At 45.6% G+C, this 26,971-nt stretch overlaps 1 protein-coding gene across 4 annotated transcripts in view; it reads right to left on the bottom strand.

Moving 5' to 3' along the window:
• Positions 1 to 26,971, bottom strand: part of THRB (thyroid hormone receptor beta) — a 191,586-nt gene that overhangs the window by 156,438 nt on the left and 8,177 nt on the right. Inside the window, exon 1 of one of the 4 annotated variants that reach the window (XM_082193527.1) lies at positions 6,464 to 6,766. The exons of 1 other annotated variant lie outside the window; for it this stretch is intronic. The gene's annotated coding sequence lies outside the window, so the exon portion shown is untranslated. Of the gene's footprint in view, positions 1 to 6,463; positions 6,767 to 26,971 lie in introns of those variants that run through there. 2 more of the 4 variants (XM_082193524.1, XM_082193526.1) reach the window with 2 other exon arrangements.

The following is a 26,971-nucleotide window of genomic DNA, read 5'->3' as shown; positions in this document are numbered from 1 at the left end:
GAGCAGAAGCTGACGCCTGTGGAATACAAACAAGGAGATTATTGGAGCAAATCTACTATAAATCCACGAAAGATGCAGAAGACGAAAGTGGAGGTCCTGGGAGTCTATGAAATTAAGGAATTTAAAATAAAGAAATATAATCGGGGCCTCCACATAGACTCTGACTTTGATTACCTTCAAGATTCATGCCTTGTGGAAACTCTTCAGCAGCTGTTTGCAAATATGGGAAGAGACTTTGGATTGATGGTGAAAGAACTCTTTCGAGATGTGACGACTGGCATAAAGGATTACCAACAAGACCGGCGGAGAGGGACTGAAAGAGACTGGAGGGCCTCGGACGTGAGGAACCCGGGCTAGGAACTGTTATTTTGGACATGCTTTGGGAAGGGACGCAAACCGGGGATGGGAGGGAGGGAAAAATTAAGTTCTAACAACACTCATGATTATGGGATTTGGTTAAAAAGATCATTATTCAAGACAAAATGGGAAATCGTTGGAAGGGAATTGAGGTCCAACTTAGAAAAAAATAATTTTGTTTGTTTTTATAAAAGGACTAATATTAAGACAGGGAAATGCCAATTTGCTGACATAAATTTGGAAATGGGGATGCAAGGGAGGGGGTAGGGGGAAGTCAATGACCAGGGTTAGGAAATAACATTTTCGGGAAAGTATATATGTTTGTTGTTGTTTTCTTATTTTCTTTTTTGTTTATGTGTTTATTTGTTTTTTGTGTCTTTGTTTTTGTCTATATAAAATGTGAAAACCCAATAAAAATTTTATAAAAAAAAAAGAAATATTTGATGTCAACCATGAAGCATGAAGTTCACATCAATACACATCAAATGACAGCTGCTAAATACAAGCTACTCCGGAATATGCCCATAAGAATCAATGGAACAGTTAAGGAATAAACAAGCTGCAGCCTAAAAGGACAAAACAAAGTTGGAGATGATGATCTCTGGCCAGATACTAGTGGAAAGGCCATCATACCACAAAAACCATGACTGAAACTGGCTCTCAGTAACTCTGACCAAGTAAACTCCAAATGCTGCACAAACTATGGAGACTCAACTATATTTTTCCCAACATCTTTCCCAGACTGTATTTGAGGAGGCTTCTTGCCAGGAAGTTGACGGCCTGATCTCCAAAATCTTCTAACCACAGGATCAGACCTACCCTGAGGAATCTTGTTTTGCTGTGGCCCATTAAATACTTGCTTTGTGGCTAAATAAAAGACACAGTGTCTGATGTTGCCAGTCAGACACCTTTAAGTCCCAAGTAAACGTTTTTAAAAGTGTGTTTAACACACCGTATATTATCACAGTCATTTCCTCTTCCTGGTATCGGTTCTGAACCCAACGCGTCTGACTTTAAGACCATGCCTTGATCAGTGAAACCATCCCAATGACTACAACATTTTTTTCCATAGAATTTATATACCGATAAAAGAACTGTTAGCAGTATCTTTTATTGCAGTATACACCCACATACACATTCCAAAGGAAAGATGGAGAACGTTGAATGTTATCTTTGTGGGCTATTGGGAGACCCACACTGGAATTTGAGCATAAATATATCCAGTTAAAACGATAAACAAAGCTGCCCCCCCAACATATCTTGGCATATATTTGCTTAACTCAGCATTATCTGATCATCTGAATCATTGGTTCCCAATTAGGTAAGTATGTGGGCCCCCTGTTTTTACAAAAGTGAAGCCGTGGACCGCCTACTTTATAAAATATTGATATCTCTATGGTAGTTTTTGTTACGTGGATTTCAGTCTACAAATCAAACTTATGCCCCTTTGATTTCAATATTCTATTAACTAGATGCCGGGCAACGGTTTCACTGCAAGATACTCAGAAAGGCACATCTCCCCTTCAGATTCCACCTCATTTAAGTCATTGTTTCATCGCAAGGAACTATAGTTTTTCGAGTTAGGGATTTCTTTGCATAGTATTGACAGCACCCACAGCAAGTGGCATTACTCTGGGGGGAAATCATAATTAAAGTGGCATAAAGCTGATATAAGTTTAGTAACATCAATATATCCAAAGATATACCAGTGGGGCTTATTGCGAGCTCAAAATGACAGGCCTTATCAACATTACAAGCATTATACCGTATTTACTCAAATCTAATGCTCACCATTTTCGGCCAAATTAAGTTGCAAAAATAAAGGTACGCATTAGATTCGATGGCACATTTACATTCACCAGCACATACTTTTTTTGGTTTCAAGGTTCTGAAAACTTAGGTGCGCATTAGATTCGATGGCACATTAGACTCAAGTAAATACGGTATCAGTTTTATACCACTTTAACTGTCATGGTTTTTTCCCAAGGAACCCTGAAAATGGTGGTTTGGTGAGAATGCTAAGATTCTTCTCAAAATTCCTAGCTGTCCTAAGTTTGCAGTGTAGGTATTCAGATGAAGTAAATGTTTGCTGCTAAAGCCAATGACATTTATACATTAAAGGGGTGGAAATTACACTCCACCTTTCCCTTCCGAAAGGAGTTGTTCAAAACGGTTAACAAGGGAAAAACAAACAGAAAAATAAGCTGTCATTAAAACGATTAGCAAAAACAACCGAAAACAAAAGCAACCGAAAACAAAATGGTGCAGAGAGCCAAAGTTAAGAGTAGATAAATTAGATTAAACTTAGCAACAACAGACAGAATCAAAGGTTTGCTTAAAGGGTAATGTCTTCAAACAGCTGAATACAACTAGAGGGGAAGATAATTGGGCAGAAGATTCCTAACCACTAGACCGGCTGGCTAGAGGGACTGAGGACTGTGCTGAGGTGCCTGCTCACCAGTGGAGAAGAGTTCCACCGGCAGGGCGAATACCTCCACCACAGAGGGCCCTGCTGTACCCACAAAAAGTTATGTAGGCTTAGCTCAAGAGCTGCCTGTGTTTCCTGTTGCCCAGAGCTGGTGTCAGACCCAGGAACGTGGTGTTCCATTGCTGGAGTTGGGACAGATGTAGCCTCCAATCTGCTGGTTCCGTGGTTTCATCATTCTCCCTGATCAGAGCTAGCATAATCCCGCCCCCCACTGAAACCAATGGTGAAAACCTGGAGGAAGGTAAGGTTCAGGAGTGAAGCAATGTGTCTCTCCACCTTCTGCCCTAGCTAGCACAAATACTGGGCTCATCTTATGTTCTTCTGCAACGAGGATGTTCAAAGTGGAGGAAGACCCACCGACTTGCACCAATCAGCCCCACTTAAGAATTTACTCTATGCTTTTGGAACACTGCCATTGGCGGGGGTGAGGATTTTTGTACACAGCCACCAACAATGCCTCCAAGGCAGTGGCACATTCAGGAAGGATGAAGCAGCAAATTTTAAAGGCCAGGTGGATCCACACAGGAGAAACAGGAAGCCCTTCAGGACACCTGGTCCAAGCTGGTTAGGACCTTAAGTAACCGGTGACGTACTGGCCAGGGAAGAAAGTGTCCTTGAGCCTGTCTCAAGTCCTTTCCCTCACCCCTGAATTACTCACCGGCTGCACAGCATATCTGAGAAAGGTGGGACTCAAAGTATCTGAGAAGGAGTGCCTTTCGAGAAGAGTCCCTTGCTTCTTAGAAAGCAAGCAGCAGCTAGACAGATCTTATCAGGAGAGTGATTCATCGCAGATGGCCCAACTTCTGCAGCCACCAACAAGAAAAGCATCGGGTGGTGACTGTCATTAACTTGGTATTGCTGCTGCTTCTGTGCTATTTGTAATCAAGAGTCAGAACAAGGATGGGGGAACTGTGTAGTGTGGAAACACTGCCACACTACAGCTCCCATCTTCCCTGAGCGTTCTGTTGGGAGTGATGGAAGTTGAGGTTCCTCAGTCTCTGGTGGGACCATAGGTTTCCCATCCTTGGGCAGGCTACTCCCAAACTGGATTAATTTTGCCAACAGCTATCTCTCCATCTAACCCAGGGCGGTCCAACCTTCCATACCAAGCAGGCCTCAATAGTACAGAACCTGTGAGCAGCCCACTGCCTTGTTATTGGGAGGCCAAAATTTAACACACACTGCCAGCCCTCGCTGCCCTGCCAAGGAGCTAAGGATGTGTGAGACTCTGTTGTGGTCATGTGGGGTGGTAAAAGCTTTCTGGGAAATTATATATAATGAGCTGAAAAAAACGTTTAAGATAGCTTTTGTTAAAAAAACAGAGGCTTTTTGGTTAGGCATTATAGGTGTGGAACTACCAGAAGAAAACAAACAACTATTTCTGTAGGCAACGAGAGCAGCAAGGATGTTTCTTGCCCAGAGATGGAAAGAAGAAGAAGTATAGATCAGAGAAGAGTGGCAGAACAAGCTGATGGAATATGCAGAAATGGCAAGACTGACGGGAAAGATCAGAAATCAGGAAGAGCAAGTATTCTTAAAGGACCGGAACAACTTTCTAACATATTTGAGAGACCACTGTAAACAGCTGAAATCATTGGCAAGAATACAACGACACTTGTAAAGTAACATGGATTTTGGGTACTATGGTTATATAATAGATAATTATAGTAAAAGATGCAGGAATAAAATTTAGAATCTGAACCCATGGAGGGAAGGAAGGAGATCTCAAGGTTCAAAAGAACTCCCTTTTTAATGTTTGAAAATGTTATGTTTATGATGTACAACTTTTATGTAAAACTAATAAAATTTTATTTTTTTAAAAAAGTTGAATAAATTATACCAGTAACTTCAAGCACTGACTAGGTTTTCGGAAGGGGGCTGCAGGCCTAACTAGGATCCTGTCGAAGCCTCACGCCTCCTTCCCCAAGCCCACCACCTCACTTACCTGGCTTTGGGAAGGCAGCACAAGGGCTGTGGAGGTGGGCATCAAATGTTGCCAAGGGCCACCAAAAATAGGCCTTGAGGGCTGTGTGCATGTTGGACCGCCATGATACCCTATCTCGCTGCTTTCTTTTGAGACTGGTATATTTATTTCTTCCGTTTAGATCCCATCTTTCCTCATAAGAGCACAAGGCAATGTGGAGTATTCCCCCTCCCCTCTTATGTCCTAACAACAACCCTCCGAGGTAGCTTAGACGGAGAGAAAATGGCGGCGCCAACCTCACCCAATGAGCTTCATGGCTGAAGCTCCCCACCTCCCACCCCAGGTCTTCAAACTACAGTTTATTTATTACTATGCTGGCTATCCTGGGTTGAAGAAAGGGGGGGAATAAATGTAATAAAGAAGCAATGGATTATTTTATTGATATTCATAAGCTGCCTGGGGGGGGGAACCTTGTTGAAAAGTGAGATATAAACATTCATAACTAATAATAAATAAACTGAGCATTTATGAGTGCTTTTCCCTAAGATGCACTTTTTAAGCTGAAGAATTTTTCTGTTTTTGTCTTGTATTTTTATGCTGCGAACTGTCATCAGATCTATGGATGAAGGATGCTGAACAATTATAATAAATAAAAATAAATAGATTTGGGTTTCCCCCTACTCTTTTTTAAAAAACTTGTTAATTAGTGCAAACTTTTTTTTTTAAAGTACAGCATTTCTCCTTGTTTATTTGGCACTGCTGCAGAAATAAATCTTGCAAGGGATGCCTTTTCCAAAGGAGGCAATTCTGAAGCGCTGCAACTGACAAGCACGAAAAGGGAGCCACCCACCTTCCGCAGGGAGGCGTCTCTCCCGCACCCACTACCCCGAAGCCGCCCGGCAGGCAGGCAGGCGGCAGCGCAGCCGGGGGTCCCCGCACTCCAGCCAGCGTCTCCGCGCGCCTCTCCCTCCAGGATCCGCGCTCCCACAACTTACTCATCATGGAAACTTCCACCCGCTCCGTGCATCGCGCCCGCACCAACTATGCCAGAGACCTTTCTTTTAAAAAAGACAGATTTTTGTCAACAACTGAGCATACGCCGCGCGGAGCCATCAAGCCCTTAATAATAATAATAATAAAGGAGGAGGAGGGAGAGAAATGTATTTTTAATTGCAAAAAATAAATAATCCAAAAGCCCTGTGATGAAATATTCTGCTCCATCCAGTCTGGAAAACCCCGTTCGGCTGCTTGAAGGGGGGGGGGTCGGATTTAAACGCAGACACATATACATATATATATGTATACACACCTTCTGCAGCTACCCCCCCCCCCATCTTTCCAATGATAAAGACTAAAATGCAGAGAGATCGAGGCTCCCCTTCCTCGGTAAACAATCGCAAGGCGTTGCGTGGGAAGCGCGACCGCGGGAAACCTTCGGGGAAAGGGGGAAAAAAAAGACAACAGCACAACCCACCCGGGCGAGAGCGATGCGCTTCAGACGATCGAAGCCAAGCGGGTGCTAAAAATACCCAACATCTGGCAGCGCGGCCAAGTCCAGCTGTGAACTCCTGCCCCAGAAGTCCGGGTCAGGAGGGGATCCGTCGCGTGGATCCCCCCCCCCTCCTCCTCAAACAACAACTCCGGATTGCCTTGCTAAAAGAAAAAAAGGGGGGAAAGCCCGGGCACTCACTCACCGCGAGCAAATCCGTCGCGGGTCTCCTCTCGCCTGCGCGTCCTGCCCCGGCTGGGGCTCCTGCCCGTCGAGGGCGCGCGGCTGCTGCTGACGCCGCCGCCGATGGGGGAAGTCCTGGGCTCCTTCTCCTCCTCCTCCGCCTTCTTCTTCTCCCCACCTGAGTCCGCCCCAGCCCCACTGCCTTCCCCAGCCGGTTTGTCTGTCTCGGCGCTGGTGACCTGGTTTCCCCCTCTCTCCACGCGCCCCACCGGGAGCCGGAGGCGCGGCGGCGGCGGCGAGGAGGAGGACTCAGCTCCCGCCCGCCCGCCCCACGATCGCCTCGCCGGGGGTGGGGAGGCAGGCGACGCCCGCGCGCAACGGGGGGAGACGGGCGCAGCCAGCCAGGCGCGCGTCACGCGTGGATCTGCCCCTGGGGACGCGCAGCAGGCCAGCCCACGGGGAAACCGGCTCAGCCCACCTTTAGGAGCGTGGAGAATCGGCACCCCCGGGGGTCATCTAGACCAACCCCCGGTGGCTTATCCAGTCGGAAACGAGCAGCTTTAATTGCTGCGCCAGGAGGTCCGGAGAGGGTCCGGCTGCCGTCACTCCCCTGGGGCTGTGTGTGCTTCGTATCTGCCCCCCTGGCTGGCAAAGGAAGGCGGGGGGAGATGCCTTTCCCAAGGAAGGAAGCCGGCCCAGGAATCCTGGAGGGATCCTGGGCTTGAGATCTCCCCACCACCACCACCCAGTGCCAGACTGGGCCAAGGCGAGGCTTCCCATGTGGCGCTGCTGGCGCAGCACTTCCGCAACTCTCCCAAGGGAACCTGGGCCGCTCTCCAGAGGGAAGGTTTATACTGTATTGCACTTTTTAAAAATTTATTGAATGCAATAAGACGAATCTCCCACGCACGCCCCGGGAAATTTTGGATGGGTTAGGCAGGGTGGGGCAAGAGCTTAGATGCAGGTCCTTATCTATTTCTTATTATGGGATTTTTAGCAAACGACAAAAATAATCTGCCGGCAAAGGTAGATTCGCACCTTTGACATAAGCGTCTCCCAGAAAGCTCCCACCACATTTCTCAGGAAACCAGTTTTTATAAAGATGAAGGGAGCACAATCTGCACAGAAACCCATATATGCTAATTTTACATTATTCAGCTGTGTCAGAGAGATTTTTTTTTAATTTTTAACTGATTTTATAAAATAAGGAACATTGCAAATGCACCGGAAAACTGCAGTAATTTAGCAATTCTTTCTTTCAGTGGTTAAAAAGCAGTTCAGGTTTAGAACTGAGTTTTTAAAATACTTTACAGTTTAAAAGTGATTCTGAGCTTCTCCTTGGTGTTGCTGGCTTTTTAAAAAATAAATAAACAAACAAACTACCAGCTGAAATGGCAGTTAAATTGCTCTGGTCCTGATTTCCTAAATATTCTGTGATAGTTGACAACACCCTTCGGCATCCTGCTGCCCTCCACCTGCTGCCAGACTCAAACTCCCATCAGTCCCCATCAAGCACAGCTGATGGGAGTTGTATTCCAGCAACACCTGAAGAGCAGCAGGTGTGCCAAGCCCAGCTTACAGGTAGCTTTATAAGCTGGCGTTACTGCCTTTCTTATTTGAAACAGGTGGCAATGCCAAATACAAATGACAGGATACCTCTCCAGTTTTTGCTTTAATGAAAATAATTATGTTTCTAATTAAAATATGCCCGCAAGGTAACATTCCCAGCTGTGTCCAGGACGTCACAAAGCACAGGGCCTTAGACTTGCAACTGATTTACTTTCTCTTCTTCTTTTTGTATTTTTAAGACTTAAGCGAGTTCCACTTTACCTCTCTCTGTGTTGAGGACTTCAGTACCTAAGAGATGACTCACATACAGCCTGAAATGTCTGTTATAAAAGTGTCCGCGAGCTTGTGCATTCTCCCCCATTATAGATCTATATAATCTTTAACATGACCTAGACCTCCAAACACCAAGACAACTGAGGTCCACTTTACATTAAGGCAGCAGTGCTGCACATGCCTCCATGTTTTGGAATAACCCGGACAGACTATCTTGCACATAAGCATCATAGCTGTCAACTTTTCCCTTTTCTTGCGAGGAATCCTATTTGGAATAAGGGAATTTCCCTTAAAAAGGGGGAAAGTTGACAGCTACGATAAGCATGTGTAAGTAAGGGTAAAGGGACCCCTGACCATTAGGTCCAGTCGTGACCGACTCTGGTGTTGCGGCGCTTATCTCGCTTTATTGGCCAAGGGAGCCGGCGTACAGCTTCCAGGTCATGTGGCCAGCATGACTAAGCCGCTTCTGGAGAACCAGAGCAGCGCATGGAAACGCCATTTACCTTCCCGCCGGAGAAGTACCTATTTATCTACTTGCACTTTGACGTGCTTTCAAACTGCTAGGTTGGCAGGAGCAGGGACCAAGCAACAGGAGCTCACCCCGTCGCAGGGATTCGAACCGCCGACCTTCCGATCAGCAAGCCCAAGAGGCTCAGTGGTTTAGACCACAGCACCACCCATGTCCCTTTTGAGCATGTGTAGGAGTGGGCTATAAGGCAGAAAGCTGTGCGCAGGTCTGAAGCCTGCCTCTGTGGAAGGTAATCTGAGCATGCCATTATATTTTGAAAACCTACAGTCTGCCTTAAACTTTGGCTTCGTTTTTCTCACATCTTCCTCGGCTGGAGTGCAACATTTCCATGTGTCCCATGTATAAGCTGCATGCCCAGGTCACAAGCGCTTCCTCTCATGCCCTGAATTAATCAACTGGAAACAGTGGCAGGTGCAATTCACTGCCGTGTCAGAAAACAAAACAGGGCAAGTATACATTCAAATGGCGCAGCTGTTCGGATGCTTCTCAGGAGCAGGGATCTATACACATAAAAAGCTCAATCCCATACAGTGGTACCTCGGGTTACATACGCTTCAGGTTACAGACTCCACTAACCCAGAAATATTACCTCGAGTTAAGAACTTTGCTTCAGGATGAGAACAGAAATTGTGCGGCGGCAGCAGGAGACCCCATTAGCTAACGTGGTGCTTCAGGTTAAGAACAGTTTTAGGTTAAGAACGGACCTCCAGAACGAATTAAGTACTTAACCCGAGGTACCACTGTATTTGGGGGCTACTTTTTGGGGAAGGCTACTATTTGGGACGCGGATGGCGCTGTGGTCTAAACCACTGAGCCTAGGGCTTGCCGATGGGAAGGTTGGCGGTTCGAATCCCCGTGACGGGGGTGAGCTGCCGTTGCTCAGTCCCAGCTACTGCCAACCTAGCAGTTCGAAAGCACGTCAAAGTGCAAGTAGATAAATAGATACCGCTCCGGCGGGATGGTAAACAGCATTTCCATGCACTGCTCTGGTTTCACCAGAAGCGGCTTAGTCATGCTCGCCACATGACTCTGAAAAACTGTCTGCAGACAAACGTTGGCTCCCTCGGCCAGTAAAGCGAGATGAGCGCCGCAACCCCAGAGTTGTCCGTGACTGGACTTAACTGTCAGGGGTCCTTTACCTTTACTTTTCCAGATAGCTTGAGGGTTACATGGGGGTCAGTAAGCCAACCATATGAATGACCAATGGTGACAAAATTTCTGTGGAAAAAAGAACCACAAAATTCCTGGCAAGAGAAATTGATGAACTATGCTGAGATGGCGACATTCATAGAATCATAGAGTTGGAAGAGACCACAAGGGCCATCAAGTCCAACCCCCTGCCAAGCAGGAAACACCATCAGAGCACTCCTGACATATGGTTGGCAAGCCTCTGCTTAAAGACCTCCAAAGTAGGAGACTCCACCACACTCCTTGGCAGCAAATTCCACTGTCAAACAGCTCTTACTGTCAGGAAGTTCTTCCTAATGTTTAGGTTGAATCTTCTTTCTTGTAGTTTGAATCCATTGCTCCGTGTCCGCTTCTCTGGAGCAGCAGAAAACAACCTTTCTCCCTCCTCTATGTGACATCCTTTTATATATTTGAACATGGCTATCATATCACCCCTTAACCTCCTCTTCTCCAGGCTAAACATGCCCAGCTCCCTTAGCCGTTCCTCATAAGGCATCGTTTCCAGGCCTTTGACCATTTTGGTTGCCCTCCTCTGGACACGTTCCAGTTTGTCAGTGTCCTTCTTGAACTGTGGTGCCCAGAACTGGACACAGTACTCCAGGTGAGGTCTGACCAGAACAGAATACAGTGGCACTATTACTTCCCTTGATCTAGATGCTATACTCCTATACATTAACCGGGAAAATTCGGAACCAGCAGGACTAGACTTTCCTAAAGGAATGGAAGAAGCTTTTGGCGTATTTGGAAAGCAACTGTAACCAATTGACATCGCTTGTAGGGTTAAAAGAAGTTTTGGAAGGAGTAATATATAAATTATTGTGAAAATAATTAAGAATAGGTATGAAGATTTGAATTTATAGCAATAACTGTAGTAACAAAATGCATAATTAGAAAGGATTTTAGAAAACCATCAGTTGAGGTTGAAGGAAGTCTTAGGCTGCGATAGCCAAAGACTTTGAAATGATATTTAAAAGGATGATATGCTGGGAAATATGTGTAAAAACCAGTAAAAAATATTTATTAAAAAAAAGATAATGCAAAATTCTGCCAGCAAACCTCCAGTGCCTTTTTCTGGCTGAGAACATACATTTTGTCTTCCCTATTATACTTCCTGACATAGAAATTACTGTACTTGCATGCCACTGATAATGTAGTGATGGCCAAAACATACGCAGTGATTGTTTCATTTAAGGCGCAATTTCTACATTTTTGCTTTCCAGGGGAGGCTGGTCTACTGGCACATTGCCCTACTAAATGAAACATCAAGCACTGATAATAATAATAATAACCGTGGGGTTCGAATCCCCGCGGCGGGGTGCGCTCCCGTTGTTCGGTCCCAGCGCCTGCCAACCTAGCAGTTCGAAAGCACCCCCGGGTGCAAGTAGATAAATAGGGACCGCTTACTGGCGGGAAGGTAAACGGCGTTTCCGTGTGCTGTGCTGGTGCAGGCTCGCCAGAGCAGCGATGTCACGCTGGCCACGTGACCCGGAAGTGTCTCCGGACAGCGCTGGCCCCCGGCCTCTTGAGTGAGATGGGCGCACAACCCCAGAGTCTGTCAAGACTGGCCCGTACGGGCAGGGGTACCTTTACCTTTACTAATAATAATAATAATAATAATAATAATAATACCCCCAAAATCTCAAAGCCACACTCTTTCCTGTCGTGTTGACATTCATCTCTTTCCATTTGAGTTTAGAGTCAATCACAGTCAGAAGAGCATGAGATTCTTAATCCCAGGGTTGTGGGTTCAAGTCTCACGTTGGGCAAAAGAGTCCTGCATTTCAAGGGGTTGGCCTAGATGTCCCTTGTGGTCCCTTCCGACGCTACCATTCTATGATTTGCTGTGATTCTTATTTTCTTGCCAGTCGAGCTCTCTACACCAGTTTAGCCACGCCCAATCCAAAAGCACTGCTACAGCCAAGAGGTCCTGCCCATCTGCTTCCCTGAAGAAAAAAACATGATAAATGTATATGTAACTAGAGCTGCAGGCTCCTTACCCCTAATTTTGCTGGTTCCCCCAGCCTCCTGGCATCATTGTGACAATCCAGCCACAGAATATAACATTCGTAGGGCTGCTGCTACATGGGCATAGCTGGAGGGTGCAGGGAGACAGCTGCCCCCCTTCAAGTACCGTATTTTTCGCCCTATAGGACACACTTTCCCCCCTCCAAAATAGAGGGGAAATGTGTGTGTGTCCTATGGGGTGAATGCAGGTACCACTCTATCTATCTATCTATCTATCTATCTATCTATCTATCTATCTATCTATCTTTAAGGTGCTACAGTGTTTTCACTAACATTATACCATGGTCTTCTTTACAGGATTGTCGTGAGGATAAAGACTATAACATACTCAGGCAAACTTAAAATGCTATTACAAAAGTAGGATGGTGCAGAGGATAGTACAGGTGAGTATTCAGTGTGCGGAGCCTATGCAGTAGGTGAGTATAAACTGTGGCAGACTTCGGGCTTTAAAATTTCAGCGGCACCCTGTGCCACGCCAAAATTCAGCACCCAAAGTTCTTCGCTTGTGCAAGTAAAAGAAACATACTAAATTATACCACTCTCTAGGGCAGCCTTTCTCAACCTGTGGGTCCCCAGATGTTGTTGAACTACACCTCCCATCACCCCTAGCTAGCAAGGCCAGAGCTCAGGGATGATGGGAGTTGTAGTCAAACAACATCTGAGGACCCACAGGTTGAGAACTGCTGCTCTAGGGCATCTGAGTTTTTTCCATTGCAAACTGAATTTCCCCCCGATGCTTTTCCAATTCAATTTTTTCTGCAAAACCCAAAGCACTGCTCCAGGGGCATGTGTGGTGAATTCCTGGGACATGCATCCAGGAAGAAAAACACACTGTCCAGACTTCCATGCTTGTGAAGTACACACTTTTCAAATAGGGAGATGATAATGTATGCTGGGAACCGTAATGTGTGGAGCATCCATAAGCCTTCATTAAACCCATTAAACACAAATGAATTTAAAGAACTCTCAACAAGACGTGAAATGCAACAGGACATTTTGCTTCCCTATCGACCTGTCGGAAATAATCTTTAACTCAAACGTCATTTACATCCAAATTCTTTTCCCCCTGGAAGGAAGATAATGGGTGCTAATGTGTTTTCTCCATGATGAGGCAAAGTAGGATGTTTCGGGCTCAAGACAAGATTTAGTATATCTAAAGGATGAATAGTTTGGCGGAGATCGTAATATTAGCGCAACAGTTGTGAAAGAATGGTTGTTGTTATTTTCCAAATACAGTGGTACCTCAGGTTACATACGCTTCAGGTTACAGACTCCACTAACCCAGAAATAGTGCTTCAGGTTAAGAACTTTGCTTCAGGATGAGAACAGAAATCGTGTTCCGGCGGCGCGAGCGGCAGCAGGAGGCCCCATTAGCTAAAGTGGTGCTTCAGGTTAAGAACAGTTTCAGGTTAAGTACGGACCTCCGGAACGAGTTAAGTACTTAACCTGAGGTACCACTGTACCTGCCCATCATTGCGCCATTTATCACAACATGATGTTGGAGCCATTCAACACCAAGACAACTGCTCTTGTCCTCAATGGGACAAATTAGTCATGAGTTAACTCATCCCCCTTATTTCAATTGGAACCAAGGGCAGCTAAATTGAGGTGCCTCCATCTTCTCACTATTTTCCAGGAGGGATTAAAGTAGTGCTACCAGACACCCCTATTTCCTGGGGACAGCCCCCAAATTTGCAAATAAGTCCCCGGACAAATTCCATGTCCCTGGATTTCATCTAATGTCCCCGGTAAAAGCAGCAGCGGCAGTCTCAGCAGCCCGGAGCAGTAGGCTCTGGCTGGCTTCAGGAGCTGCTCGGAAGTCCCCATATGATGGTGGCGCAGGGGCTCAAAGATGCAGCTTCTGGGCTGCCTCCACCTTCCCAGAACTCAGCAACTAAGCTGTGAAGGGAGACTTCATGCTGCCTATCGGAGCAGCCTCCCAACTCCTACTTGCGTGCAAGAAGGAGCGGGGCGGGGATCTCTCAGTTAGGCAGCGGGAAGCCTCCCTTCCCAGCTGAGAGATCCCTGCCCCCTCCTGCTTCCACGCAAGTAGGAATGGGATTGGGGCTGCTCCAGTGGGAAGGGAGGCAACGCGCTACCTGAGCCTCGCCACCGCCACTGCTCTTGGCCCTCCTTCTCTGCCTTCCTTGCCCAACCCACCACGCATCGCTTCTCCACCACCACCACTGAAGAACCAACAACTCAGGGGCTGCCCAGGCTCATGGAGATAGGAGATAGAAGCCTCAAAGGAAGGGGAAACGTGGCGGTTGAGGTCAAGGCGGTGGCGGCCCCTCTGCCCTGCCATCGCTACAGCACCAACGTCCCAAACATGTAGTATTTATTTATTTATTTCTAGTGTCCCCAGATTCATTGGGGGAAAAATCTGGTAACCATAGATTAAAGCACATATGGGAACTTCAGGTTTGCACAACTGAAGTGGATTAAAGTGCTCTGTCGCCCTAGCACAAGAAATCCACTTAAAAAAAAAAAAAATTACCAAAAAAACCACCCAGACATCTTGCAGTTTGGGAAAAGCATTTAAAAGTGTGGGATAAAACAGGGATTAATGGGAAGATGTGTAAACACCCTGCAAGCAAATCAGGATGAACGCTCATTGTCATCTAGCTGCCCTGCAAACAGATGAGAACAAATGCTCAATAAAGAACGGGCATCATCTTGCTACATCAGCTTTGCGCAAACAAATCAGGATGAAAGCTCCATAAACAGGTCATATGGAGGTGCCCTTGGGTCAGAATCCAAAAGAATAATTAAAAGCTAGTGAGGCTTCCGGGGAGGTGCCTCCGGTAATGGCGGAATTCCTCTGACCGGGAGGAATCTGCTCCGTGGGAATCTGGGTCTGGCCGCCACGGCGAAGGCGGAGACCCGTTAAAATCACAGGCGGGAGAAGCCTGTGAGTGTGGGATTCGGCGGGCACCTTTTGCGCCTCCCCCACTCACGGGGAACCCCGGTTTTTGGGGCTCCGGAGCGACGTGGGGTGAGTGGCGCGGTGCATTGAATCGTCTGCTTCTTCCATGGAGCGAAGCCACATAGCTGTTGCCAGAGAGCGCTGACCTTTTCCTGTGGACAATTTGACTTTAAAGTAATTACCCGTGAGTAGATCTGAAACGGAAGAATTGGATTTCTAAATGTTTAATTTGGTATCGCAACGGGGAGGTTCAAAACAGGAAGTCCGCCTTCCCCTTTTGTAAATAGACTGAAGCAATGAAGTTGCAAGCTGGAGTCCTGGAAAGACTTTTGTAAAAGATTAAATTTCCATCAATAAAGAACATTAAACCCCCTCGTGGAGGCAAGAGAAGAGAGGGGGAAGTTGCGGATTGATTATGCCTGTGGGAGAGAGTGAAGAGATTTAAAATATCGCCGCTCTGACCCTGGAAACGGGCTGCTAGTAGGATTGACGTCTTTTGGAATGTTCATTGACAGTGTTTAGAACGTTCATTGACAGCTAGTTAAACAAGAGAAATACATTGTTTCTACTGTCTCCGGCTGCTTTAAAAAGGAGTAAAAGTAGCTGAAAATTGAAACTAATTTGAAACTAATTTTGGATTGTTGAAAAGAGGATACTATTGACTATTACAAATAGAAACTGTTTCCCCCTAGTGGAAGCCTTTGAAACCGGTTGTTTTACAAGAGCTGGGCTAGGAGAATTTCCAGCTGCAAGTTAAAAACCGTGAGACTCTGGGACTGACCTTGAATCTTTTAAGTGTTATGGTAAATGGAAGAGGAAAAACAGACCAGTCAACTGCTGACAAAACATTAAGGTCTGGGAGGACTTGGCAACAATCCAGAAGAGGTCCATCAGAAGAGTCTGAAGGGCAGCAGTTGAAGAAGGAGCAAAAAGGGTTTTCTTGTGTGTGTGTGTGTGTGTTTCTTTGTGGCTGGTTAGCTGTTTTCCCTGTGTAAAGGTCAGAGGGGACAGGGTTTCTGTTGAGGCAGGGGATTAGCTGTGGGAGGAGCTTATCAGAGTCTGAAGGGCAGCAGTTGAAGAAGGAGCAAAAAGGGTTTTCTTGTGTGTGTGTGTTTCTTTGTGGCTGGTTAGCTGTTTTCCCTGTGTAAAGGTCAGAGGGGGCAGGGTTTCTGTTGAGGCAGGGGATTAGCTGTGGGAGGAGCTTATCAGAGTCTGAAGGGCAGCGGCGCGCGCCTAGCGGCGCGCGCAGTTATACCCATCTTTTAGATTTAGGGGAGCTAGTCTCAAACGTTTGTTGGGGGAGACCTAGGTTTTTTTTGTGTGGGGGGGGAAGTTATTTGTCCTGTCCTCAAGCTTTTTATGATGGAGGACCTCTGTAGCCACCCCCAACGACACGATCTCAAGATGGAAGGGGAGGGAACAGCTGCAGTCGCCTGTGATTCCTGCGCAATGTTTGCCATCTTGCCAAAGGTTGCAGGCAGCTTTACCTGCAGCAATTGCATGTTGATTGCCCTTTTAAAAGACAAAGTCCAGCAACTGGAGGAACGTGTAGCTACGCTCCAAAGAATTAGAGAGCTGGAGCTCTTCTTGGAAGCAACAGAGCACACCGTCTCCACCAGGGAGGAGACAGGGGACTCCCCTGAGAAGGAGGCTAGTTCACCAACACAGGAGCCAGATATATGGAGAAACGTGACTCAAAGAAGTAAGAGGCCCAGGGTTCACTCTGATTGTTTAGAAATACACAATCGCTTTGAGGTCCTCTCCCCTAGCATGGAAGACGAAGAGCAGACTCCATTTGAGGATCTCTCCCTCATTACAGTCGATCAGGTATATGAAGACGAGCAGCAAAGTCAGTCCTCAGGGAATGTGCAGGCGACCTTGGAACGGACAGCTCACGGAAGAACCCCGACCAAACCCAAGAGGAGGCGTGTAGTGGTGATAGGGGATTCCCTACTGAGGGGAACAGAAGCAGTGATCTGTGGGCCTGACAAGATGTCTCGGGAAGTGTGCTGTCTCCCCGGGGCTAAGATCCAAGATGTAACTGAACGACTGCAAGGAATCATAAAACCCACTGACGAATACCCCTTCCTCTTGGTTCATGTGGGAACCAATGACACTGCAAGCAATAGCCTCCAGAAGATCAAAAGAGACTACGAGGCTCTCGGCAGGAAATTGAAGCAACTAAATGCGCAAATTGTCATCTCGTCTGTCCTCCCAGTTGAACGACGTGGCCCAGGGAGAGAGGGGAAAATAGTGGAAGTGAACAGCTGGCTTCGCAAATGGTGTAAACAGGAACGGTTTGGATTCTTAGATCACGGACTGCAGTTTCTTGAAGATGGACTTCTGGCAAGTGATGGGCTGCACCTCACAACGGTTGGGAGAAATGTTTTTGCCAAAAATCTCAGAAACCTCATCAGGAGGGCTTTAAACTGACTAATGTGGGGGAGGGAGACAGTGCTCCTGAAGGTAGGAGTCTATCAATTAATGAAGATGATCATCCAAATGTCATAGACCAAATGGAGCAAACAGCACGCGGACCTAGTGGAGGGAGGAAAAAATCCTTAAATAAGAGACACGGGGGAATGATTAATGGACTTCAATGTCTGTACACTAATGCGCAAAGCATGGGAAATAAACAAGGTGAGCTTGAGCTCTTGGTACAGCAAACTAAATATGACATAATAGGCATCACTGAAACCTGGTGGGATAAGTCCCACGATTGGAATGTAATAATGGAGGGATACAATCTATTTCAGAGAAACAGACCAGACAAGAAAGGAGGAGGAGTGGCGTTATATGTCAGGGGTGTGTATACCTGTGAAGAGATCCAAGATTTAGAACCTCAAAGCCAAAGTGAGAGCATTTGGGTCAAAATTAAGGGAGAGAAGAATAACAGAGACCTCATTGTGGGAGTTTACTATAGATCCCCAAGCCAAACGGAGGACATAGATGATGCCTTCCTGGAACAGATGGCCAAGCATGCAAAAGGAAGGGAGATAGTAGTAATGGGGGACTTCAATTACCCGGATATTTGTTGGACGTCAAACTCAGCCAAGAGCATAGGGTCAAACAGATTCCTCACTGGCCTTGCAGACAACTTCATTGTCCAGAAAGTGGGAGAAGCAACAAGAGGAACAGCCATTTTAGACCTGGTCCTAACCAATGTTGATGACCTGGTTAGTGGGGTAGATGTGGAAGGATCATTAGGCGCGAGTGATCATGCTCTTCTGAAGTTTACTATACAGCGGACAGTAGCAGCCAAGCATACTAGGACTCAATTTCTTGACTTTAAGAAAGCCGACTTCATAAAACTTAGGGAAGTGCTGGGTGAGATCCCATGGACAGCAATACTAAAAGGAAAGGGAGTTCATGATGGCTGGGAGTTTGTTAAGACGGAGATAGTAAAAGCACAACGTCAGGCAATACCAATGAGACGAAAACATGGAAGGTGCCTAAAGAAACCAGGGTAGCTATCTAAAGAACTTTTAACTGAATTAAGATTAAAAAAGGATGTGTACAAAAAATGGAAAAGGGGGGAAACCACCAAAGAGGAATTCAAACAAATAGCCAGCACGTGTAGACACAAAGTCAGAAAAGCTAAAGCACAGAATGAACTCAGGCTTGCTAGAGAGGTTAAAAGCAACAAAAAAGGCTTTTATGGGTATGTTCGTAGCAAAAGGAAGAACAAAGAAACAGTGGGGTCACTCAGAGGAGAAGATGGTGAAATGCAAACAGGGGACACAGAAAGGGCTGAACTCCTCAATGCCTTCTTTGCCTCAGTCTTCTCCGATAAAGAAGACAATGCCCGACCTGAAGAATTTGAAGCAAATGATTCAGCAAAGGAAACACAGCCCAGAATAACTAAGGAGATAGTACAAGAATATTTGGCTAGATTAGATGTATTCAAGTCTCCAGGGCCAGATGAACTGCATCCAAGAGTATTAAAAGAACTGGCAGATGTGATCTCAGAACCACTGGCAGTCATCTTTGAGAATTCCTGGAGAACAGGCGAAGTCCCGGCAGACTGGAGGAGGGCAAATGTTGTTCCTATTTTCAAAAAGGGGAAAAGAGAGGACCCAAATAATTACCGCCCAGTCAGTCTGACATCAATAGCAGGGAAGATTCTGGAGCAGATCATTAAGCAAACAGTCTGTGAGCACCTAGAAAGGAATGCTGTGATCACCAATAGTCAGCATGGATTTCTGAAAAATAAGTCATGTCAGACTAACCTGATCTCGTTTTTTGACAGAATTACAAGCCTGGTAGATGAAGGGAACGCAGTGGATGTAGCCTACCTTGATTTCAGCAAAGCATTTGACAAGGTGCCCCATGATATTCTTGTAAAGAAGCTGGTAAAATGCGGTCTTGACTATGCTACCACTCAGTGGATTTGTAACTGGCTGACTGACCGAACCCAAAGGGTGCTCATCAATGGTTCCTCTTCATCCTGGAGAAGAGTGACTAGTGGGGTGCCACAGGGTTCTGTCTTGGGCCCGGTCTTATTCAACATCTTTATCAACGACTTGGATGATGGACTCAAGGGCATCCTGATCAAATTTGCAGATGACACCAAACTGGGAGGGGTGGCTAACACCCCAGAGGACAGGATCACACTTCAAAACGACCTTGACAGATTAGAGAACTGGGCAAAAACAAACAAGATGAATTTTAACAGGGAGAAATGTAAAGTATTGCACTTGGGCAAAAAAAATGAGAGGCACAAATACAAGATGGGTGACACCTGGCTTGAGAGCAGTACATGTGAAAAGGATCTAGGAGTCTTGGTTGACCACAAACTTGACATGAGCCAACAGTGTGACGCGGCAGCTAAAAAAGCCAATGCAATTCTGGGCTGCATCAATAGGAGTATAGCATCTAGATCAAGGGAAGTAATAGTGCCACTGTATTCTGCTCTGGTCAGACCACACCTGGAGTACTGTGTCCAGTTCTGGGCACCACAATTCAAGAAGGACACTGACAAACTGGAACGTGTCCAGAAGAGGGCAACCAAAATGGTCAAAGGCCTGGAAACGATGCCTTATGAGGAACGGCTAAGGGAGCTGGGCATGTTTAGCCTGGAGAAGAGGAGGTTAAGGGGTGATATGATAGCCATGTTCAAATATATAAAAGGATGTCACATAGAGGAGGGAGAAAGGTTGTTTTCTACTGCTCCAGAGAAGCGGACACGGAGCAATGGATCCAAACTACAAGAAAGAAGATTCCACCTAAACATTAGGAAGAACTTCCTGACAGTAAGAGCTGTTCGACAGTGGAATTTGCTGCCAAGGAGTGTGGTGGAGTCTCCTACTTTGGAGGTCTTTAAGCAGAGGCTTGACAACCATATGTCAGGAGTGCTCTGATGGTGTTTCCTGCTTGGCAGGGGGTTGGACTCGATGGCCCTTGTGGTCTCTTCCAATTCTATGATTCTATGATTCTATGATCATCAGGCCCCCTGCTCCTTCTGTTGCTGCCTTTGTACCAACATATTTAAAACCAAGAAGAATGTCGACAGAAGAGGCTTTAGTGGCTGCATCTTATAAGATAAATGACTCATTGGATCAGCTTAACAGGAAAATGGACACGATAAATGCGAAAATGGATGTTTCAATTACTAAAATCAACCTAAATACAGAAAGTATAAATAATACCAATACAGAAACCACCCAGAAATTGATACAGGAACCTACTTTGATATGGCAAACTGTGGAGGAAGCCAGGGAAAAAGCTGTTGTTGCTGAATGTAAAGTAACACAACTGGAGAGAAAGAGAAAGAGAGCCCCAGCCCTACAGAGGCAATTTGATGAACATAAGTTGATGCTTGCTATGACTGAACTTAAAGAAAAACAGACGAATTTGAGGATTAGAGTTCACTTTTGGTGGACATGCCCAAGGATTAAGACACTTTGGGAGATGATTTATAACGAAATGAAAAAGGCATTTAAATATACCCTTTTGAAGAAGCCAGAGGCCTTTCTCCTGGGCATGGTCGGCCAATTGGTGTTAAAGAAGGATAGAACTTTTTTCACTTATGCAACAATAGCAGCAAGAATACTCATTGTGAAGTACTGGAAGACACAAGATTTATCTATTCGGGAAGAATGGCAGATGAAGTTGATGGACTATATGGAATTGGCGGAAACGACTGGCAGAAATCTGAGACCAGGGAGAAGAGTTGGTGGAAGAAGACTGGAAAAAGTTTAGGACTATTTATAGAAAAAGGGCCGCGGGTGGCGCTGTGGGCTAAAGCCTCAACGCCTAGGGCTTGCCGATCGAAAGGTCGGCGGTTCGAATCCCCGCGGCGGGGTGCGCTCCCGCTGTTCGGTCCCAGCGCCTGCCCACCTAGCAGTTCGAAAGCACCCCCGGGGGCAAGTAGATAAATAGGTACCGCTTACCAGCGGGAAGGTAAACGGCGTTCCGTGTGCGGCTCTGGCTCGCCAGAGCAGCGTTGTCACGCTGGCCACGTGACCCGGAAGTGTCTCCGGACAGCGCTGGCCCCCGGCCAATAGATGTGAGATGGGCGCACAAACCCCAGAGTCTGTCAAGACTGGCCCGTTCGGGCAGGGGTACCTTTACCTTTACCTTTATTTATAGAAATACTGTAAAAATAATGAATGTTAGAAAAATGTTGGAATGAAGTTATATGGCTCTTGTAGAAATGCTATAAGGAATTAAGTATAAATAGATTAATAGAGTATTAAAGGGAAAAATATGGTCAGAATATGTTAAGATAATTATAGGATAGAAACAGAGGAAGATGGAAAGGAATTGCTGAAACAATTAATAGAAGTGGAATACAAAAAGGGAGGTGTGAGGAGGTCGTGGAAATAAGGGAATGAAAGATAAGATATTGAAATTGTTTTGTGTGTTAAGTGATTTGTGTCTTATTTTGTTATTTTTTTGTTTTGTCTATTTTGCTGTGTTTAAACGGTTGAAAATTAATAAATATTTTTTTTAAAAAAAAAGCTAGTGAAACGTCAAAATACTAGTAATCTCATAAAGCCACTTATTCACTAATCCAACAATTGCCTAAAATACAAGGTACACATATCAATATTGCTGCAGCACGGTTGCTGACAGGAATGAGGCCTTGTCAGCATATAAAGGTAAAAGGTAAATTACCCCTGGACGGTTAAGTCCGGTCAAAGGCAACTATGGGGTGCAGCGCTCATCTCGCTTTCAGGCTGAGGGAGCCAATGTTTGTCCACAGACAGCTTTCTGGGTCATGTGGCCAGCAGGACTAAGCCTCTTCTGGCACAACGGGACACCGTGACGGAAACCAGAGACTTGGGGCTGTTTACTTTCCTGCCACAGCGGTGCCTATTTATCTACTTGCACTGGCGTGCTTTCGAACTGCTAGGTTGGCAGGAGCTGGGATGGAGCAACAGGAGCTCACTCCATTGCGGGGATTCGGACTGCCGACCTTCTGATCGGCAAGCCCAAGAGGCTCAGTGGTTTAGACCGTAGCATGTGCAGAGGTCTGTGCTGGTTGTCGATCTGCTACCAGATCGAGTTCAGGGTGTTACTATGAGTATATAAAACTCTTAACAACTTGGGACCAGTTTACCTACGAGATCACCTTACCACGCATATGTCCACTCAACCACTTCAATCGGCAAAATCGGCACTTTTACAAGTGTCACGTACGATTTCCCTCAACTCTGCCAATTAAATTAGAACATCCCGTTTTGGGGGGGCATGCTCTCATTTTAGAGCATGGCACCTCGAAACACAAGGGAGCATGGCACCCAAAAACACACAGGAACATGGCCCCAGAAGATGGGTGTTTTCCGCTGCAAGATGTTGCATATACTACCCACACTGCATCTGAAAGCATCGTTTAGTGTGGCAGCACTAAACATTGGAACTCTCTGCCAATTGATCTCAGACATTTGCCTTCACTGTATTCCTTTTGGCACCTGATGAAGTCATTCTTATTTAGACAAGCCTATCCAGATGATCTGAAAGTTTAGTCGTAGGAGAAAGTTTGTAGGAGTTTGTAGTCTGTTTTATTGCAGCTTTATCCTGTATGTTTTTATTTGCAGTTGTAATTGTTTTAATGATAATTTTATCAGTCTTTCAGGACTATCGTTTTCAAGGTAAATACTATGAAAAATAATAATATCATTTTGCAAATCACATTACAGTATATATACAAACTGCTTTTTAAAGCCTATCCCATCCCATTCATTCTCACATAAGCTTTGAAAAGTAGGTCTCTATTATTCGCATTTCACAGATGGGGAGACCTGATCATAGCCAAGCATGGGCTCAATATAAAACCATTTGTGGGACTGCAGCTACTTTCATTAAATAGTATGTTGTGTCCAGAGTTACGCAGGGCAGAACTTCATAAAAGTTGGGTTTGGCTTATTCCCCTTTACAGCGGTATCTCGGAAGTTGAAAGGAATCCTTTCTGGAAGTCCGTTCGACTTCCAAAACATTCGGAAACCAAGGCGCGGCTTCCGATTGGCTGCAGGAAGCTCCTGTAGCCAACCGTAAGCAGCAGAAGGCGCATCACCGTTCAGGTTCCAAATAACATTCGCAAACCGGAACACTCACTTCCAGGTTTGCGGCATTTGGGAGCCAAAATGTTCGACTTGCAAGGCATTCACAAACCAAAGTACGACTGTACCTTTACAATCTGATACGTTCCTGAATATATGATCTGGAAGGTTGGAGAACCCTCCAGAACAATGTGGGAAGTGTCGCTGGAATCTGCAGGCAGGATTGGGAAGTGGCAAAAATTGCCTCCCAGCTCATAGGAATACCCAATTTGCATCACTTCCATGAATGGAAGGAGCCCTTACATTCACATAACAGCATGTCTGGACCCAACCCATTGATTCAAGACAGGCTGGAGGAGTATAAAAAAGGGCACAATATAGCCTTCATAAAGGTGAAATATTAGCTAAGTGGTTTGGACACCTGCTAGGTATAAAAACAATGACTAATCTAAAAAAAAAATAACTGCAGGAATATTAAGAGGCACTTGCAATTTCATATCATTTCATGTTGATGATTGAATTAAAATATAAATTGAGTCTCTCTCTCTCTCCTTCTGCCAAGAATGAGTCACATACAAACATAATGAAACCAGAAATGGAAAGAACTCTCCTACAATGTGAATGTGGGCGAGCTTTTCAAAAAACTTCTAATGAACATATTTTTAAAAATGTCTACACTAGCTGGCAAGATCAATATGAAGCAAACCGCATGATTTGTTTTTGTGCCTTCACCATACGCAGGAGAGCAAGTCCTATAAATCAATGCTGACATTAATTTTTTAAACGCCTTTATTCCTATATGACTACATCAAAGAAAATGAAGGGGGGAAAAAAATCCCAAACATTAAGTGACTCACAGTTACAAAAGGAAGGCAACAGTGAGTTAATCCCTTCACGTAGGATTAGCTAAGGGCAACCAGCTACCATTGTCCTTAAATAACCCTGTCATTTTCGGGGTTGCTGAATAGTGACTACAGCACGCTGACATGATAAATACACACTATTTTGAAATTATCAAAAAGCAGACATGTGGGGATGTGTCATGAACAGAGAAATCATGCCCGGGTGCCTTGTTTTCATCGTGTTAAGTAACACTCCAGCAAGGTTCACCCCTAGTGATGTCAGTTACTTCTACCCTGGTACAGTAATGCCATTATGGAGCGGCAGCAAACTATTACAGCCTTCAGTTTCAGCAGCAGACAAATTAGCAACTGCCCGTTTTCGGAACCTGCAACAGTTTTAAGGCACATGACTCCTGTTTTCCCAACAACAACTACCGAGCACGAGATTAGCAAAACCAACTTTACCAGATTATCTCCACCAGCTCCTTTGCATTCTTCCCTGCCTCTGCTTGAGGCGGTAGAGCAGGGTCACACACAGGTGATAGTGGAAAGGTTTCTAGGTAAAGTCCCAGCCTGGCCAATTTGTTGTTGTTGTTTAGTCGTTTAGTCATGTCCGACTCTTCGTGGCCCCATGGACCAGAGCACACCAGGCACTTCTGTCTTCCACTGCCTCCTGCAGTTTGGTCAAACTCATGCTGGTAGCTTCAAGAACACTGTCCCACCATCTCGTCCTCTGTTGTCCCCTTCTCCTTGTGCCCTCCATCTTTCCCAACATCAGGGTCTTTTCCAGGGAGTCTTCTCTTCTCATGAGGTGGCCAAAGTACTGGAGCCTCAGCTTCACGATCTGTCCTTCCAGTGAGCACTCAGGGCTGATTTCCTTAAGAATGGATAGGTTTGTTCTTCTTGCAGTTCATGGGACTCTCAAGAGTCTCCTCCAGCACTGTGCTTCAAAAGCATCAATTCTTCAGAGATCAGCCTTCTTTATGGTCCAGCTCTCACTTCCATACATCACTACTGGGAAAACCATAGCTTTTACTATATGGACCTTTGTTGGCCAATTAGCCCCTGATTAATCATCTGCTCCATGGCGAGTAGTGGGGGAAACCATGTGCACATGAGGAGCACTGTTTCATTCCTCAAAATCCCACTGATAAGCATGTCCTGTTGGCTTCAGTATCACATCACAGGATTAAGATATCTGACCTTTCCCTACCGATGAAGAGGGAAATCCTGTCGGTCCACAATCCATATCAGAAGCAGTGCTGGATTAAACCCTATGGAGGCTCCTAAGGGCCCACCACTCTAGTTGGGATAACATTGAACTAAGAAAGCTTGGTTGTAATTTTCTTTCAAGATCAAATCAATATTGTATTGATCTGTTGTCGTGGGGACCATAGGCTGGTGCCTGCTCTGGCTGTTTGGTAATCCAGCACCGATCAGAAGTACAGAAGGATGCTGTGCCAGTGTTGAGATACAGTGTTTGCATCAGAGCCCGTGTCTCTTTGGAAAAGTAGTGCCAGCACAACTGAAACTCAAAATCAATCAGTACTTAAAGCCAGAATGGGTACGTAGCCCAGTTCTCTAGCTAACAAACTTGAATAATTTTTGTAATTCAAACCAGGATTTATTACAAATTAATTTCTGGTTTCTGCGCATGCATGTTCTGCATAACTAAGCATCAAGCACCTCCATCTTTTGCACATGCTGAAATGTTGATACCTGTAACCCCTGACTTGCTGAAGAAACTGTAAATGCAATGATTTTGCAACTCATTTTAGGTGCTACATTCCCCCCCCCACACACACCCATAACAAGCGGCCATATTTAAGCCTTGTTGCTCTTTCTTTACCCTCTTGGACTACTTTCTGAGAACTTCGCTGGCATACAGCTGTTGCTTGGCATATGACTAGTTACAGGTAGGTAGCCGTGTTGGTCTGCCATAGTCGAAACAAAATAAAAAAAATCCTTCCTGTAGCACCTTAGAGACCAACTAAGTTTGTTATTGGTATGAGCTTTCGTGTGCATGCACAAGAAGAAGTGTGCATGCACACGAAAGCTCATGCCAATAACAAATTTAGTTGGTCTCTAAGGTGCTACTGGAAGGATTTTTTTAATTTTGTTTCACTTGGCATATGAGATTATCATTTGAGTTAATGCAATATATGTAAGGTAAAGGTAAAGGGATCCCTGACTGTTAAGTCCAGTTGCGAATGACTCTGGGGTTGCGGCGCTCATCTCGCTTTACTGGTCGAGGGAGCCGATGTTTGTCCACATACAGTTTTTCCGGGTCATGTGGCCAACATGACTAAGCTGGTTCTGGCGAAACCAGAGCAGCGCATGGAAACACCATTTACCTTCCTGCCAGAGAAGTACCTATTTCTCTACTTGCACTTGATGTGCTTTTGAACTGCTAGGTTGGCAGGAGCTGGGACCAAACAACGGGAGCTCACCCTGTCGCGGGGATTCGAACCGCCGACCTTCCGAACAGCAAGCCCAAGGCTCAGTGGTTTACACCACAGCAACACCCGCGTCCCTAACATCTGTACTGATACCTGAATAAGTGGGTGATGCCAACTCCAGTGGCATCCTGGAGCTAACTAAAGCTACATTTAGCCATGGCTCACACTGCAAAGTGTATAGGTATAAATTCATGTTTGCTACCAAATATTCTAAC

This window comes from Podarcis vaucheri (genome assembly GCF_965113315.1).
Source record: "Podarcis vaucheri genome assembly, chromosome: 12".
NCBI classification, from domain to species: domain Eukaryota; kingdom Metazoa; phylum Chordata; class Lepidosauria; order Squamata; family Lacertidae; genus Podarcis; species Podarcis vaucheri.
The sequence above is the reverse complement of the archived record's forward strand: the minus strand, read 5'-3'. Positions and strand labels throughout refer to the sequence as shown.